The sequence below is a fragment of the Oryctolagus cuniculus genome, chromosome 2, assembly GCF_051225735.1.
Source record: "Oryctolagus cuniculus isolate XC-2025 breed Fujian yellow rabbit chromosome 2, ASM5122573v1, whole genome shotgun sequence".
NCBI classification, from domain to species: Eukaryota; Metazoa; Chordata; class Mammalia; order Lagomorpha; family Leporidae; genus Oryctolagus; species Oryctolagus cuniculus.
Genome location: NC_142868.1, coordinates 137284693 through 137303223, shown reverse-complemented (window position 1 = coordinate 137303223; position 18531 = coordinate 137284693). Strand labels below are relative to the sequence as shown.

Below are 18531 nucleotides of genomic sequence, written 5' to 3'. Positions count from 1 at the left end.
GGGATCAGGAAAATGAAGGCCACGTGTGCGCTGCCCCACTGAGAGTATTCCACTTTATGACAATCTCACTTTCCCACTTAGCATGGCATCTATGCCAATGATCAGAATAAAGAGAATCTAAACCAGGGTCCTTTCCATTTCTATATTTTTAACAGAGTCTTAACGTGGGCTTGCTAACATACTCCAAGACCACAGCCCACAAGGAATGCTCTTGGGTCAGCAAATTGGGACCCTCTGCTGTTCTTCCCAAAGGTCCCTGGGGTGGCCATGAGCACAAAGTCCAACCTAGTGAGCCAAAGGCAATACCGCATGACAACAACATCCCAGAAAACAAGCTGGCATTATCCAGAAGCTCGCAGAGATCTTCCCTACCCACATAAATGCATGTCAGCTGGGAAAAAAGCAAAGTCTTCAGCACAGACCCTCAGGCCCAGGAGGCAGGAAACATGGGCAAAGGGCAGTTGCAGCACAACACTCTACCAGTTTCCAACCTGACTCGGGCTCTGTCACAGTGCACACAGAGGAGCTTTGCTGTCACGTCTGGGTTGGAATCTTGCCTCTGCAACCCCGTAACCGTGAGCCCTTGGCTCCGTTACCCAACCTTTGTGTCCCACAGAGTGAGGGCAACATCTGCTCCTGGACTCCTGCTTGGAGTCCGTTAGATGACGTGACACTTGGTTCACCAAGTCCTGGGGACCACTGCCAGTGCCTCCTAAACATGGCAGCTGCTGGGGCTTTCTCCTGGGCCTTCTCCTTGGCTTGATTCATCCAGAAAGCTCAGGATGAGAGGAGGTGGCGAGGACCCCCTCACCCCTGCCCTCCCTCTGGGACATCACCCACGAGGCTTTACGTAGGGCCCTGGGTTGCTCTGCTGCTGGTCACTCAGGTTCCAGGGCACTGGCTGTGGAATACCATAGCTTTTGAGGGTTAAAAAAGAAACTGTGACTTGCTTAATATTAAGTCACTGAATAATTACTGAGTGCCTCCCAACTGCAAGCTAATGAAAAACAAAAAAGAAATCCGAGACTGTGCCTTGCTATTCAAAATGTCCAAGCCGCCTGGAACAGCAACGATATCCAAGCTATCAAGGAACCATGGAATCTTCCATTCTACAGCAGAGGCAGACGGTGTGGGCCGCTGAACTCGCCACTGCTGCCCACCTACACTCCCGTACAGGCTGGGCCTGCTTCCACGCCCCAGACGCCACCTGCAACTCCTGACCCCTCTCTGGAGGCCTAGATCTCCAGTCATGTGTTTAAAAATAAGCTCATCCCCACCAGTGCTGATAGCCACTGTCAATCCGCCCTCTCCTTCCCCACCCCTGACTGCCACATCTTCCATCTGGTCCATCCCCTGCATCCCTACCGCCTTGCGCCAGTTCAGGCCCCATCACCTCCCTGGGCTATCACAACAGCCGCCAAACTGGTTTTGCTGCCAACAACAGCCTCTTTTACCTTTGCTCCTGCTGCCCGAGTGAGCTTGTGAGACCACATCACTGCTTCCCTCTCCACCTTCCACGGGCTCCACGCTGCCCACAGAGCCCAGTCTAGACACAGAGCCAAAGTTTAAAGAGCATAACCTGGGCCCTGGTTCTATTTCCAACTGAACCCCTGCCGGGAGCCACCCCCTTTCTCTGCACCTCAACTGCCCTCACCCAGCTCCTGCCCCCACCCCGGACCTAAGTCCTTGCCACTGCTGACCTTGGCTTAGCTGAGACTCAGAATCCTTTGCTGTAAACAGAGCTGCAGACACCCCCCTCCCATGCTGGGACAGGGAGACACAGGAGAAATGGGTACTGAAGGGCATACAGTAAACACGCAGCAAGTGGTAGCTACTGCTGCTGGTTATCGATAGCATGGGGATTTCAAACGCTGAAATGTGGTGGAGATCTTAATCACCCTAATTTGACCATCACACAATGCACACTGTACAAAACTTCATGTTGCACCCCAATGTGCTATTATGTGTCAATAATTTTTTATTTAAAACACTAATCTCCCATGTTGATACATCCCCAGGGATCAAATCTGCCTCTCAAGGCCTCACTCAAATGTCAGAAATGGTCACTCCTGTCTCAGAGCCGTCCTTACCATATGCCTTGGAGCTGGGAAGTTCGCACAACCCATCTTCCCCGTAGTGTGGCAGGAGCTGTGGCCTATCTGTCTCTGACCTCACACGTGGCACCATGCCTCAATGCCAGTTAGGTTTTCAGTACTTGCATATTGAGGTGCATTTCTCTAAGAGGTCATTGGCTTGAACACAAAGTTGTAGGGGAATAAACTGGGTAGAAAGACTGTGTGGGCCAGGGAAGGGACCTCCTGCCCCCTTGGTGGGAAGTCCTTCCTCACCTCTATCCCAGATTCCCACTGCTGCAGCAATGGTGTGGCTCTTCTGATTCCAGGGGCCATAGAAGACACCTGAATGACAACATGCAGTCTTGCAGCAGGTGCTAGCTGAGCACCTGCTCTGGGCGCTCTAGTGCTGGAGGGCACGTGAGAAAAAGGCCTTCTTCCCATGAAACACAGTCCTCCCAATTTCAAGACCATTACACGGGTCTGGCTACATCGTTCGGCTCAGTGGTGAGTTAAAACACGTGCGCGTGCTTAGATAGTGATGTCACACGGTCTCACTAGGATAAAGGGAAAAAAGCAAACCATGGAGGAGTGCAGGAAGCGCCATCCTTGTCTGCACCCGCAGTCAAGTCTGCTGACCCGGCCTGCCCCGCTGATCCTGAGCTGTGGTCACCAGTGAGGTGACCCCTGAAACATTGTCTTCCTACCCTAGATGCATCTTGTTGCCTTTTCCAGAAACTTTAATGAGAAAACAAAAGGTCCTGCACCTGAGGCCTGGCCACAGCCCTAGGAGAAGACGACAGGGATGTCGTGCTCAGTGCATGGCCTGGCTGCAGGGGTCGCTCAGGCCAGTGAGCACCGACTGCCCACTAGGTGCTCAGGAGCTCCGTGAGCAAAGGCAGGACCGGTGACAAGGAGCTGACGCTGCAGAGGACAAGACACGACTGAAGCAAACACACCCAACCGTGCTCCTGTGGGCATTTCCCACGTACCCTACTCAAGCCCTTTCTCCCACCCCCAGTGCATACCTGGTCCAGGTGTTCTGAATACACTAACTTGATCTCCTCTGCCTGAAACAGTTCCTCACTGCACTACTTCCCTTATGCCCGGCCTCCCAGGCCAGGCCCACTCCCCACATTCTCCAGGATGCCTCCCACTCCCAGAACCCCTCCAACAGGCGAGACTCTGTCCTTGCACCCCCGACGCCTGTCTCAGCACCAGGACGGGCCCGGATTCCACTCGGGTCACCCATGTGGCCCAGTCCCCTCTGGCTCTTCCTCTCTCAGCCCAGACCCTATTTCCCACCATCTCCCATTTGGGGGCACTGATCATTATCTTCCCTTCCCTACTTCAAAGGACAAATGAGAATATTCACAAACCTCTGGGCGCTCTTTAGACCCTGGTAAACACCCAGGAGTGACTCCATGTGCACAAGATCATGCAGGGGGGTGCTGCTGCTAAGGCAGACAACGTGTGCTCTCCCTGAATTCTGGAAAAGCGTGCGAAGAATAAACCACCAATGGGGAAGCCACAGAGAGCCTCGCAGAGGCGAGCAGCACCACCCTGTTGAGATGCCTTTTTCCCCAAGGCCTGGCAGGTGTAAGGCAACGCCTCAGGCTGCCGCATGGGGATCTCCCCCTACTGCCCCTGCTCCCCTGCCCCCCTTCCTACAAAGCACAGCCAATAGCACACCTGCGCACAGCTCTACCAACATCAGTGCGTGAACCAGGCAGTGTGGAGCACGTGCAGAGGGCGGGCAGGCCCAGCACTCACTCCCATCTGTGCAGATTCACACTACCCCTCTTTCACTGGATCTCCACCAAGTTAAAGCTTCGAGACCTGGACCCTCAGGGGCTGCGCGCTGAGCTGACCATCCTCCTTCCTCTTCCCCAGAGCCTGCTCCATCCCTGGCTGGCTGAGGGCCCCTCCCAGGCTCTGGGCACTGCCAGGCAGCAGGGCAAGTATGGCAGTGCACTGTCAGGCAGGCTGGAGCCCCTCGGCTGCTGAATCGCCAACAGGCTCCAGTGGGAGCCAGCTCAGAGGCGCAAAGAAGCCGCACTGAGCCATGGCACTCCACAAACCTGCTCCAGCCACGGGACAGCAGGCTTCGAACCCCGCGGCGACTCTGGTGAGGGTGATGTTTGACTTTCCCAGAGTCCCAGAGGAAGTCAGAAGGGATAGGAGTGTGTCAGAGACAAGGCTGGGGCTCAAGGGGGCAGATACCATGGGTCTGTCCACAGCCCTGGGCCCCTCCGAGCTGTGAGGTGGCTGATGAGACAGCATCAGAAATACAGGAACCCAACGCCAGCTCTGCAAGAGTCCTGAGGATGTTCAAGCCCCCACCCCAGCCCTGAAAGCCCATTGGCCTCACCTCAGCTTCCCCGGCCATCCTGTAGGCCAGCTCAGCAGTGGTTCTGCTCATGTGCACCTTGGACCAGCAGAGTTAGCAGGTGCAGCCCCTCAGCTGTGTTGAGGCCACCCTCAGACACCCACCTGCTGCAAACCACTTGCATAGGAGCAGGGAGCAGGGAGCAGGCAAGGATAAGCCATCCTTGAACTCTGCCCCATTTGCTCCACGTGACTATCATGGGGTTGACAAACTGATTACCACCCACTGTAACACGACATTCAGGACCCCCTGGAATGGCCCTGCAGGAGTCACTGCGAGGCCCGGGGTGTGGCCGACATAAATACCTGTGGGACTTGGCCAACTCTCCGATCAAGGTGGCACGAGCCCAGGAGTCGGGTGGGGACAGGGCTGCGCCAGTGCTGATCACCACGTTCGTTATGGGCACAGCAGTACTTGTCTCCTGGAAGCTCAGGCACACGTTTCAGGTCTGATGTCTTAATGCTAATGATGAATGGAGTAAGGGTGGAGACGAGATCTAATCATGGCATCTGAGAGGTGTGTCTGATGGGAGGTCTTTGGCTCAGAGGAGGGTTCTTGCAAGAGGGCTGACTACTTGAGTTCAAGTTCAGCCTAGCTTCTCTCTCTCCGCTTCCTGGCTTGCCATGGGGTCATTCCTCCATCCAGATTTACCAGTCTCTCACTAGGAGACCCCCAACCTGACCACTCCCGAGCCCAGGGGTTGGCACTGCTGGTGGTGCCTCTGGGAGTGGTAATTTTCTGACTGTCGCAATGATTAGGGGGACACTCCTGGTACCTAATAGATGAGGCCGGGATGCCAGCCCTCTATGGACTTTGCCCTGATTTTGCAGCTAACAGGACACCTTGTTGAGAAATTGTGGACCCCAACTGGGACAGTCCCTTCAGCGGCAGCTGCACATGGACAGAAGGACCAGAACTCAGGGGAAACAGAAGTAGTTGGCAGATACATGAGCTGACAGGGACACTCACAAGAGCCCTGCAAACGGTCTCACAGTGGGAGGAGGGATGCGCTTCCTTCTGTTCTGATGTTCACCTGTGCATGCCTCCTGTCTGTCTCTTCATAGAAACCCAAAGCATGTGGGTTGCACAACACGAAGCCTCTCTCTAAAGACAAGCTGCAACCAAAACCCACCCCAAGTTTGCTGTAGTCATGAGGTTCCACAGAGACTCAGGAGCCCAGGAGGGAGGGAATACACAGCGAGAAACTCACTGGACTTTCTCTTGGTCCACGGTTCGTTCCACAGCCCCAGATGTATTTCCCTCAGACCAATGCACACTGTCACATTTGTGTGTAGCAAAGCTGCTCAGTGAATGCCCCACGTGCACTGAGTCATAGGAGGAAATGTCATTTGTTGACTCTGGAGTCAAACCAGTAAGAACAAGGCACGCCGGCCCACGGTTTTAGGGCAGAGTGCATGGTGGACGTCTCAGCGGTGGCTGCTTAATGCACCTCAGACGGAAGCCAAATCCTTGGGGAAGACACAGCAGCTCTTCCCCAGAGCCCGAGGGGTGGGATCTCCCTGCCGACCCTGCTCTCTCTCCTTTCCTTACCTACCCCTTGCCTTTCGCTGGGGAAAAGGCAGAGATGAGAAGCAGGAACGAAGAGGGGGCAGGAAACGAGGGAGCTCACTGCTCGGAGGGCTCGGCTCTAGCAAGGGCAGGAGCATACAGAGACAACGGAGGGGCAGCGCTCCCCACTGAAGCCCCAGCAGGAGGGCAGCAGAACAGGGCTCGGACGGCAGCATTCAGGGTATTGCTGGCACTCTGCCTAGAAAAACCAGATTCATCTGATGGGAAGGGGTTTAGCAACCAAAAGCAACTCACGGAGCGGCACAAGGCTCTCAAACACAGTGCGGCAGTTTCTTACAAAACCGAATACACTCCTATCACAGGATCCAGCTACAGTGCTCCTTGTATTTGCCCAAATCAGTGGAAAACTCACGTCCACAGAAAAACCTTCACATGGATGTTTACAGCAGCTCTGTCCACAGTCACCCAAACCTGGATGCTACCAAGATGTGCTTCGGCAGGTGAATGGATAAATTGTGGTCCATCTACCCAGTGAGATATTATTATGCAGTAATAAAAATGCGCCAGGGCATTCAGCCTAGTGCTTCACACTGGAGCATCTGGGTTCAGTCCCCAGCTCCCTGCTAACACAGACCCCAGGAGGCAGAGGTAATGACTCAAATAACTGGGTTCCTACCATGGATGTGGGAGACCTGGACTGAGTTTCTCAGCTCCTGGCTACTGAGAGCATTTGGGGGAAATGAACCAAGGGATGAACACACACACACACTCACTCTCTCTGCCTCTCAAAGAAACTCAATTAAAAAAAGAAAAACAGAAATAGGCCATCAATCCACACAAAAACATGGGAAATATTAAATGCATATTAGCAAGTGAAAAAAGCCAGTCTGAAGAGGCTTTGCACCATAGGATGACAACTACATGGCATTCTGGAAAAGGCAAACCTGCGGACACAGCGGCAGATCAGCGGTGGCCAGGGGCTTGGGAGGGAAGAGGGCTGGAGCAGGCAGAACATAGGGGATGTTTCCGACAGTGACTCCACTGGGGTATAGGAGGATACGGTCATCACACACCTGTGAAAACCCACAGCACACCAGCACAATGGGACATGAACGAGGGACTGTGGCTTCCATCTAGTTTTAAGTAACGTTAACTCTAGTTAGTGATAGTGTGCCAATACTGGCTCCTCTATTGTGACCCACACACACCCCAGCCCAGCAGTCACCGCAGGAGAGACTGTGGCACAGGGCAAGGAAGTGTGTGGGAACTCCCTGGGCCTTCTGCTGGGTTCTGCTGTAAACCTGAAACTGCTCTAAGAAACAGCCTATGGAGGGCACAGCACTGTGGTGCAGTGGGTTAAGCCACCGCCTGAGGCACTGGCATTCCACAGTAGCACCATCTCCAAGTCCTGGCTGCTCCACTTCTGATCAAGCTCCCTGCCAATGCACTTGGGAAAGCAGCAGCAGACAGCAATGAATCAGCAGATGGAAGATCTGTCTCTCCCTCTAATTCTGCCTTTCAAATAAATAAAATAAACCTTTTTTAAGAAAGTCTGTTGACTCAAGAACAGAAACCAAACAAAACTGGCTAATGACAATTGCCACACCATGAAGCTGAGTTGCTTTACTCCTCAGGCTGAACCACCCAGTCATCCTGTTGCCTGAAGTTCAAACACAATGTCCTCCTCCCAGAAAGGCAGTGGCCAGCAGCTCGGGCTTCTCTGCACACACAGGAGACACTGCTGGGTGCTCCCGGAGCGCCAAGGCTCTCAGTGGTGCCCAAGGCCCTGTCGGCTTGCCTGGGAGGAAAGGAGAAGACAACACCTGCTTCCCAGCCATCGCTCCCCACCTGACTCAGCTCACAATGTAAGCAGGCAAGAGTGTAGCAAGCAATGCTTGTGGAGCACGGCCCTCCAACGTGGCTACTCGCACCCTGTGAGATGGGTGGAGGACCAGGCTCAACAAGCAAGCGCTGGGGCACAGCGGCTCCCAGAGAGCAGCAGCGACCAGCTTCGGCCAGGGATGGATCCCACCGGGCTGGGCCACCCTGAGCCCCGGGCCTCACTCACACTGGGCGCATGGGGATGACGGAAGTGGAGGTCAACCACGATCCCCACGGGAAGAGACCATGGCCAAGGCGGCAGAGGCAGCAGGGAGGCAGGGAAGGCTGGCGCAGCATGCGAGGGGGCTCCCTGGCAACCTTCCGAGACAGAGGCTGAGAGGCACAGTCGGGAGTCCGAGCCGCCTTGGAAACAACCAAGGGAATCCTGCTCTCAGGGCGGCTGGACCTGCCTGTGTGGTTTCTCACATAAAACAGAGAACCTTGTGTGGGCTGGGGTAAGCTGTCAACACAATTTTCCGTCCGCTGTCGGCGAGCTCCAATGGAGGGAGCGGAACATGGTTACCAGCATAGAGGTTTACCCCGACTTCTTGGCCTCCTAGCTACACCCAAGGCTGGGCTCCCAAGTGGGCATCAGATGCAGCCTTCAGAGCACAACGAAGCCTCGGCTCCAGAGAACTCTTTTTTTTTTTTTTTTTTTTTTTTTAACTGAATTACTTATTTGGTAGAGCAACAAAGAAAGAGAGAGAGAAGGAAAGAGATGGATCTTCCATGCACTGATTTGCTTCTGAAATGGCTGCCTGAAGCCAGGAGCCTGGAACTCTATCAGGGTCTCCCACAGGGTGTGTGGCAGGGGTCCAAGCACTGGAGTCATCATCTGTTGTCTTCCCAGGAGAACCAGCAGGGAGCTGGATTGAAAGCAGAGTGCTCTGATATGGGATGCTGGTGTGGCAGGCAGTGACTTAACCCACTGCTCCAAACTGCACAGCCCCTCGTCCCGCCCTTTCTCGTGATGCAGGCAGGAAAGGAGCTGAGTGTGTTGCAGGAGGCGGGGAGGCTCTGTCCAGCACGAACCTCCTGTGGACACATGGCACCAGGCCACATGCAGGTGGCGCACTCCCCACTTGCGCTCACTTTGGCTCATAGCACTGTCACAACCCAACATCTGTTTATCCGAGGCTGTGTGCAAGGGGCAGGGGAGTGTCTGTTCACCGTATCCTCAGCACGCAGAACAGTGCCCGACACACACACCCAGCTCACCACGGATACTTGCTGAACCCAGTTCCTTCCTGAGCCAAGCCTGCCAGTAAGTTCCACACAGATGTCCCGCCAGCATGAGCCAAATGGGACAACACCTGGACTCCTATTTGAGCAGGAGGGCTTTGTAAAGACCTGTGGGATCAAGAGCCTCTCCTTCTGGAAGAAGACACTGTAGGTACTGTTCTGGATGGCGGTTCTCAGCATTTTCTTCATCGTGTATGTGCGCATGTGCTGGCATGGATGGGTAGGGATAGACAGAGTCATCAGGGACATCCTTTCTGAAGAGCTGACATCTACAGAGACCTCAATACAATGAGCCCATCAGTCCTGGAAGTCTGTGGGGCAGAGGGACGGCAAGTCCAAGGTCCTGGTGGGCGTGGGGAGTGAACTTGGCCTGTCCAAGAAAGAGCAAGAAGTCTGGTGAGGCTGCGGCAGGACAGTGGCAGGAAGTGAGGCCGGAGAGATGCCAGCCAGGCAGACGCCTCCTGTGGGGAGCCCTAGGAGTCTGGACTCTATTCCAAGCCCCAGGAAGGCTTTGAGCAGAGGAGCAACAGCCTCTGATGTAGGTGCCGGCAGTGTCATTCAGGGGGCTGGGGTCAGAGGAGGCTGTCAGGAGCAGGAGTGGAAACCGGAAAACCAGGTGGGCGCCATGCAGGATGCAAGAAGTAGACAGGTCAGAACACAGCGGAAATGGGGCCTATGAGACCCCTGATGGACTGAACGTGGCAGGTGCGCTTCGCCTCTCTCTGCACCACTGCTGCCTTCTCTTCACCTTCCTGGGCCGTGGGCAGCTTCAAGGACAGCTTCATCAATGTCTTAAAGACCCCTTTGTGACTTCCTGTCTCCCTCCAAAGTGTAAAAAGCAAATCAACAAATAAATAAGAACACAGACGCTGAGACACCCACTAGGAGGCTCAACACCCACAAGGGTCAAATCCACCCAAGTAAATCTCATCTTGGTCCTCATGTTCCATAATTTCTCTAAAGATCTCTCATCAAGTTCCCTTCCAGGGCCTGCCCATTCTCCTCGGGCTGCTCCAGGGTGCTACGACCTGCTACGGAGGTTCTGTCCCTACATCTCCAGGCAAGTCCCAGGAGTGTTGTTCTACCGCTACTACGCACTTTCCCACAAGACCCATGTTAAATACCCAGGACGTGTCAGCCTGCAGACAACAGTGGCTGTGCCATGGGAAGCCCATTCTGAGTGACATCCTGCCCAGCTGTGGGCTGGCCTGACAGCACCACGGGCTGAAGGATCTGCAGCCACAAAACGAATAGGTCAGCGCTGACCAGGAAGAGAGCACACGCACGCTGCAAACTGCCCAAGGTGCCCGGGCGCTGAATCACAGTGTCTGCAGTGACCTCCCAGGCCCCAGAAGCACACAACCCAGGACCCCACTCTCCTCCACGTCCCCTCCCCAATGTCTGTTGGTGGGGGTAGGGTGGGGAGGAGAACTTGACAGACAGTTGTCCACACGGATATGGGGAGAACGGTGCTGCGATGGCTGTTGGCACTGGAGGACCCTAGCAGGCCACGTGCCGGCAGGGAAGAGAGTCCCTCCCTCTTAAAAACGTAGGAGCTGTGTTCCTGCTGACAAGGAGGCAGCCAGAACACTCCCGTTAACAGCTCAGTAAGAGCCAAGATCAGCAGACTTAAATGTCCACACAGTTTTACTGCCCGGCATTAGCTGTGATTTCTGCTTCTCACTTGAGAGGAGGGAAACAGCCCACATGTCCCTAAGGGCATCAGGACACACGAGCCCACCCCTCCCAGGGCCCCCGCCTTGCCAGGGTGCCCAGCTGGTATAAAAGGGCTTGGTATGCTTCAACATGGCTATGATAACAAGTTCATGGAATGCCTTTACAAAACCCAAGTGGTATATTTAAGTAAAAAGGCATGAAATAGAAGGTTTCTTCAAAAAGTTCACAGAAAGTACACACTATAAAAAAGTTATTGTGGATTTCAAATTTTTGGGTGCCAAGATAAACTCATTTTTTCATTCTGTTTTCCAGGATACATTTTGAAGTGCCCTCGTATGAGCAATATAAAAACACCTTTAATTCTTGGAGGCCCATCTTTTTCTCATTCTTTTTAAGGTTTATTTTATTTGAAAGGCAGAGTGATAGACATGGAAAGACAGAAGGAGATATCTTTTATCTGAGGATTCAGTTTCCAAATGCCTGCAACAGCCGGGGCTGGGCCAGGCTGAAGGCAGGACCCAGAAACTGTATCTAGGTCTCCTCTGTGGGGAGGCAGGAACACAAGTACTTGGACCATCATCTGCTGCCTCCCAGGCACAGTAGCAGGAAGCTGGATTAGGAGCATGGAACAGCTAGGACTCAAACCAACACTCTGATATAGGATTTGTGTGCCCCAAGTAGTAGCTTAACCGTCTGTGCCACAGCACCTGCTCCTCTCTCACTCCTGAGAAGGATGACCCATCATCTCCTAGGAATGCAAACACACTGCACACATATCACCACTTGCTCGCTGAACCACTGCAGATATTAACCGATCACAGCACTACTTCCACTGAACTCAAATGCAGCTTCCAAATTCTAAACAGCCACTTCCAAGTGTTCATGGTTGGCCTGGAAGATGAACTGTTTCCTAGTTCTTCCCACAAAATATCCATTGCCATACCAGTGATGCTCTCTGTGAGAGACAGGTGGAGAACGAAGGCAGAGAGAAGTGAAGAGAGCCGTGGGGTCCATTCTTTGTCATCACTAAAGACACTGGCCAACCACGGAAAGTTAGTGCGGACGTTGAGAATGGTGTGAGAAGGTGAAACAAAGCATCCACAACATGGGACACAGAACTACCAGATGAAACCACACAGGCTCCCTCACACTCACGCAGAACTGCTGCTGGGGCAAGCCGGTCACCCAGAGACACCGGTGGGCACCCCGGTGCCATCAACGCGAACCCCTTCTCCCTTCTCAGTACAGGGGAGGCAGCATGGGAGAACACCAGCAGCTATTCAGAGTGTCCACCTCCACAAAGCACAAAGGCCTTCACATGAATAAAGCCTGAGTTTTAGCGAAACTCTGTCTGTGAAGCCTCCGAAAATAGCTCATCAGGTGATAAACAGCCCAGGTGAAAAACAACGGCAACCATTTATGGAAGAAACTAAAATGCAGAAAACCAAGAAAAACACACGGCTAGGTAATTTAGCACAATCTAGCTTTCACACTCTCACACACACACACGGCTCCATCACGGGCCCACCTCTCATTTCCGAGGGCTGGGAACTCAGATAAACCACCCACCCGGTGCAGACTGCGAACAGGCACTGGCTGGAGTAACATCTTTTCCCCGCTTCAGCCACCTCCCCTGGCACAGGAACTGGAAACAGCCAGCCAGTGTGGTTCTTCCCCGGTGGGCGAAGCACATTTATGAAGACAGCCAGGTGACTGTCTGCACCGCTGGGGGATGAAGCTTATTTCACCCAAGTCTTTTCCTTGTCACTCACCAGCTCCATGCTATTTGGGTTTCTTGGGTTTTGAGGTACACACTGGAAAGATGAAGAGATTTGCACCCAAAAGGAAAACTCTGTTCCAAAACAGTAAACCCTCACGCCCCACCTGCTGAACGATGCAATAAAATGCAACCAGAGGGGAAGAGATGAGAGACACTGGGCCGCAAATCGAGTAGGTGACCCAAACATAGATGGAAGACGCCTACCATGCAATGTGGAAACACTCTGTAGAAACGACAAGGAGACCTCTGCTCTGTGTTTAAATCCTGGGAGACAGCGGGGTTTCCTGAGCCCGAAAACACCAGCTCTCCCTTCCCCGGCAGACCAGCGGGAAGCACCTCTCACATACCAGTCAGCTAGTCGCCTCTGTGTGGCTGTGGCCCGGGCTGCAGTCTGCTTTTTGTGAATGATTTGAATTTGCAAGCAAAGGAACAGGGAGATTGTTCTAGAAAAGGATCATCAAATAGTGCTTTAAATGAGATCCAGGCTCTTCAGACCCACACATCTTTTAGAAGCACACTCATTGCGAGGAGATCCTGTTTGGTTTGTAATATCAGTATCAATATTGTAATATAAAGTATCTCAAAAGCTTTTGGAAAAAAAGTGGAATTAAAAGATAATGTACATTGGCCGGCGCTGCGGCTCACTAGGATAATCCTCCGCCTTGCGGCGCCGGCACACTGGGTTCTAGTCCCAGTCAGGGCACCGGATTCTGTCCCAGTTGCTCCTCTTCCAGGCCAGCTCTCTGCTGTGGCCAGGGAGTGCAGTGGAGGATGGCCCAAGTGCTTGGGCCCTGCACCGCCATGGGAGACCAGGAGAAGCACCTGGCTCCTGGTTTAGGATCAGCACGGTGCGCCGGCTGCAGCGGCCATGGGAGGGTGAACCAACGGCAAAAGGAAGACCTTTCTCTCTGTCTCCCTCTCTCTCACTGTCCACTCTGCCTGTCAAAAAAAAAAAAAAAAAAAAAAAAAAAAAAAAAAAAAAAAGACAATGTACATTTTCCATGAACCTTTTTTAAAAAAAAATTTATTTGAGAGGCAGAGAGACAGAAAGAGCTCCTATCTTTTGGTTCAGTCCCAACATCACTCCCAGATGCCTGTTACAGCTGGCCCCAGACCAGGTCAAAGACAGAAGCTGGGAATTCAATCCAAGACTCCCCTGTGGGCGGCAGGAACTCAGCCACCTGAGTCACCTCCTACTGCCCCCCAGGGTCTACAGCAGCAGGAAGCTGGAGTCAGGAGTGGAGATTAAAACCTAGGCACTCCAACGTGGGACATCTTACCGGCCAAGCCACCTGCCTGCTCCCTGGAGAACCTTTTAAAGATTCATTGTAAATGGTCTGCCAACGTGCGTAATTCCCTTAGCTTTTACCCAAGAGCAAAAACCCATTTTCAACAGATGCATGGAGAATGCCAGCTCTGTGGCCCAGCTCTAACATTTGAGGGGTGAACAGTGTAGCTATTCAGAGGGACAATGGCCATCAGAGGCTGCCGAGGGAGGAGTGAACTTCCTATAGGCAGGGAAGGAGCAGATGCTAGCTCTGGCGTCGTCTGCTACTGCATGGAGTCCAGGGAACTGCCTGTGCTTCTTGTGGGTACCTGCCACGGCTCAAGTTGGGGGTGCAGAGTGTGAAAGCCGGCCAGCCACCAGCAAATGTGTTAACACAGGCTCTATCTTTAGCTGGACTGAAAGTGTTCAAGTAAACGTGTTGAAGACTTGCTGTCTTCTGCTGTGATTTGGGGAAAATGTTGCCTGGGGAGGCATCCGGGTGGGGCCAGCTCCCCAGCAGAGGGTTTCAGAGTGAGGATCTTGCATCAAGCACGAGCACCCTTTAAAACAAGGGCTTTTAAAACACTTGTGGTAGAAAAGCAAACAGTCTCCCATTATTGAATTTATTATTTGAAGTTGCTGGATCAAAGCAAATGATGTCAAATAGCATGCCTCGTGTGGTTATCTTCTTTCAAAAGCCTGAACTCCCGACTGCGGGAGCACATAAGCCTTCCACTCTTCTTGTTTCACAGAATTGAGAAGTAGCAGTATTTTTGTTCTTAAGATGTATTTATTTATTTTAAAAGCAGAGTTAGAGAGAGAGAAAAGTGAGAGGGAGATCGTCCATCCACTGGTTCACTCCCCAAATGGCCACAATGGTCAGGGCTGAGCCTGGCCAAAGCTAGGAGCTTCATCCCAGGCTCTGATAGGTGCAGGGGTCCAAGCACTTGGGCCATCTTCTGCTGCTTTCCCAGGTGCATTAGCAGGGAGCTGGATCAGAAGTTGAGCAGCCGAGACTCGAACCACACCCATATGAGATGCCAGTGTTGCAGACGGGGTGGTTTAACCCGCTAGGCCACAACACCAGCCCTAAAGTATTTCTTTTTAAGCTGCATGGCAAGTCGTCTCAATATGGTAACTATACGGGGGTGGCTGACTGGCAGTCTGATGCCATTTGGCCCAGGGTCTGCTACACCATGGTGCTCTCCCACAGGAATGGCTCCGGCAGCCACAGCCTTCCTGGACTGACACAGCCAGGATGCTGGAGTGGCTAGGACACGAGACGCGGGTCCAGGCTTCCAATCCTCATTCCACCACTTGCTGTCTGTGGGCGACTGGGCATCTTACCTAAGATTCTGTGCCTTTAGTTTCCTTGCCTGTAAAAATTGGGATACTCAGCAAATCTCATAAGATTCCTAGGTGGGGGCCGGCGCCACAGCTCACTAGGCTAATCCTCCGCCTTGCGGCGCCAGCACACCGGGTTCTAGTCCCGGTCGGAGTGCCGGATTCTGTCCCGGTTGCCCCTCTTCCAGGCCAACTCTCTGCTGTGGCCAGGGAGTGCAGTGGAGGATGGCCCAGGTGCTTGGGCCCTGCACCGCATGGGAGACCAGGAGAAGCACCTGGCTCCTGCCATCGGATCAGCGCGGTGCACCGGCCGCAGCGTGCCGGCCGCGGCAGCCATTGGAGGGTGAACCAACAGCAAAGGAAGACCTTTCTCTCTGTCTCTCTCTCTCACTGTCCACTCTGCCTGTAAAAAAAAAAAAAAAAAAAAAAAAAAAAGATTCCTAGGTGGGTTAAAGGGTTTGTGCAATGCCTAAGGCACTTAAAGAGTTTACCCCGAACCAGGAACCTCCCGAGCATTGGCCGTCGCTGTCATCTTCTCTCAGTGCGTTTGCCTCCTCACACCAAGAACCTTCCTTCTGGGCCCAAGGTGCTCACTGGACCTCATGCCACAAGGTAAAAAAGCTTGCCTCTGCTTCTGCCACAATTCACAAGAAATTCAGGGGCTGGGGCCAAGGGCCAGTTCATGGTTCCCTTTCCTTCAACAGCACCAAACCTAGTGGAGATCTGATGCCGTTAAATGTCTCCCGACCTGAAATCCGTAACACAAATGAAACAACTACCTAGGTAACACCCTCACTTCAGGCCGACAGATCTTATTTTGTCATTCATCCCATCGACTCTGTGATATGCTACACCTTGGGCGAATCACAAATCAAACATTGCATTAAGTTGGCTCACAAAAATCACAACCACTGCTTGATCACTTAGATGCAACCTATGTGGGATGACGGCTGACTCCATAATATACTACCTTGGGTGAATTCTGAACCAAACATCGCATCAAGCCTGGCTCACAAAAATCACAACTACTGTTTGATCACTTGGATGCAATCTATGTGGGATGACATCTTAGGACCGACCACAGGCCTCTGTTCTCCTATTAAAAGGAAAATATCCCGCCTTTTTTTCTGAAATCCAACAAAAAATCCAATTTAGTTGAAAGGACTGTTTAGTTTACCCCCCCCCCCACACTTTGTTGCACAGCTTGGGAAAGAGGCCCTTTGTAAGAAAATGAGCTCTCATCACATAGAGTTGATGTTGCTTTCCCAACAGTAAAACTTTCAAGTGATTTGCTGATGCATAACCAGCTCATTAGCCCAAACCTTCTACCGCCCATAGAAGATTCAGAACAGAATTTATTTGAAATAATGACTTCAATGAAAGAAGGGTACATTACCTTATCCATAAAAGAGCTCTATTCCAGGAAATTGAAATAATGTCTTATTTTTTTCTGCCCAAAGAAAGTTAAAATAGAGCATAGTTCTGAAACTCTCCCACTCTTGGGTAATAACAGAGATTTTGCATCACCACAGGTACCAAGTAGTGGCAAGAAGTTCATTAGGGATGGCCGTCAGGCTCCAAGAGACCCTAAAATAGCTTCGGAATCATACATGACAAACCTTAACGTGCATACGCACCTAACGATGGTGTCAAAGCACACAAAGCAAAAATCAACCGAACTGCAGGGGGACAAAAATGCATCCACTATTGTAGTTGGAGAGTGCAACGCCTCTTCATCAGAAATGGTCAGAGCCAGCGGACAGAAACTGGCAAGAACACAGGACTTGACACCACCATTGTACTTTTGTTTGATTCCCTAATTATTCCCTATTCCAGAGAGATGTAGCAAGTTTGGTACAAGTGGTTCCAAGTATGCAACCTATGCCTTCCACAGTGCCTCATTTGAAAGGGGATGTGGAAATAGAGAGGCTCAGGTCACCACAATGTCTAGTGGAGGACTGTACTTCCACCTCAATCCCTGCAGAGCACAAACTTCCAGAAAAAATCAGGAGAGGGCATAAGTGGGCCACCCGTGTCTCAGTGCAGTAAGAATCCAGGCTCATCGGTCTCTAGCCAAACTAGGGAATGGGGCGAGTCATGTGCTCTCTAGGGAGAGAAATATAGTAGGTAACCTTTTCCTCTACAACACCCTAGCAGGAGTGGTGAGAAATGAGGACAGCCCCTGAAATGTACTGTCTACCTTCCCAGCACTCCATCTTTTCTGCCCCAATTTTCTGGGGCAATGACACATTCCAGCTCATGGGGGTGGCACATTACAGCCACAATCCTCAGATCAATGCATAGAAAAGAAACTCCACAAACAGATCCAAGTTCTTAAGAAAGTACTAAGTCACCAAGTAGAACTTGAACTCAGTGAGTAGAGAATAAATTACTTAACAAATAAGGTTAGGGTTTCTGGGGTACCATTATTTGACCAAAAGGCAAATTAGGTCTTTATCTCACACCCTACACTAAAATACATTCCCAAATAATTAAAATTCAGATTGTAGTAGTAACAACAGAAAAATACAAGGGGACATTACTAATCAATTGGTCATAGAAAATCCTTTCCCATCGCAAGATTAAGTATTAACCACAGGGGAGTCATGAGCAGAGTTTACAATACTCAGAAGTGGAGAAAGCAGGGCAGAGGTGTAGCCGAGTGGGGAACCTGCCCACATCCCGCGATGGAGCGCCTGGGTTTGATTCTTGGGTGGAGTTTCTGTTGATGCAGACCTGGGAGGCAGTGGTGAGGGCTCAAGGGATTGGGTTCTGGCCGCCTGTGTGGGAGACCTGGATTGCACTCCCGGCTCCTGGCTTTGGCCCTGGCAGTTTCAGGCATTTGGGGAACAAACCAAGGATGGGAGCAATCTATTTATCTCCCACCCCCAAAAAAGGTAATAAAAATAAAATCACACTTTTAAAACTCAAACACAACTCACATAATTGCAAAAGGAAAGCCACAGATGTTTTCAATGTGTAACAACATACTTTTAAAATTTGCTTACAAAACAATTACTAACTTACCCAAAACACAGTTTAAGGACATGAATAGATAACCCACAGGAAAATAAACTCAAATACTTAAACATGAAAAAGCATTTAATTCCATTAAAAGCCAAGGCAACACAAATTAAAATAATATCATTTTGTCAACATAATAGAAAATGATAGATTTTTCTAATAAATGGGCCTTAACACATAGATGATGAGAGTGAATTTTTTTTTTTTGGACAGGTAGAGTTAGACAGTGAGAGAGAGAGAGAGACAAAGGTCTTCCTTCCGTTGGTTCACCCCCCAAATGGCCGCTATGGCTGGCACACCGCGCTGATCCGAAGGCAGGAGCCAG

At 51.7% G+C, this 18531-nt stretch overlaps 1 protein-coding gene across 11 annotated transcripts in view; it reads right to left on the bottom strand.

Annotated features, from left to right (window-relative positions):
- TGFA (transforming growth factor alpha) overlaps window positions 1-18531 on the bottom strand; it is a 104410-nt gene that overhangs the window by 72320 nt on the left and 13559 nt on the right. The gene's annotated exons all lie outside the window — the stretch shown is intronic.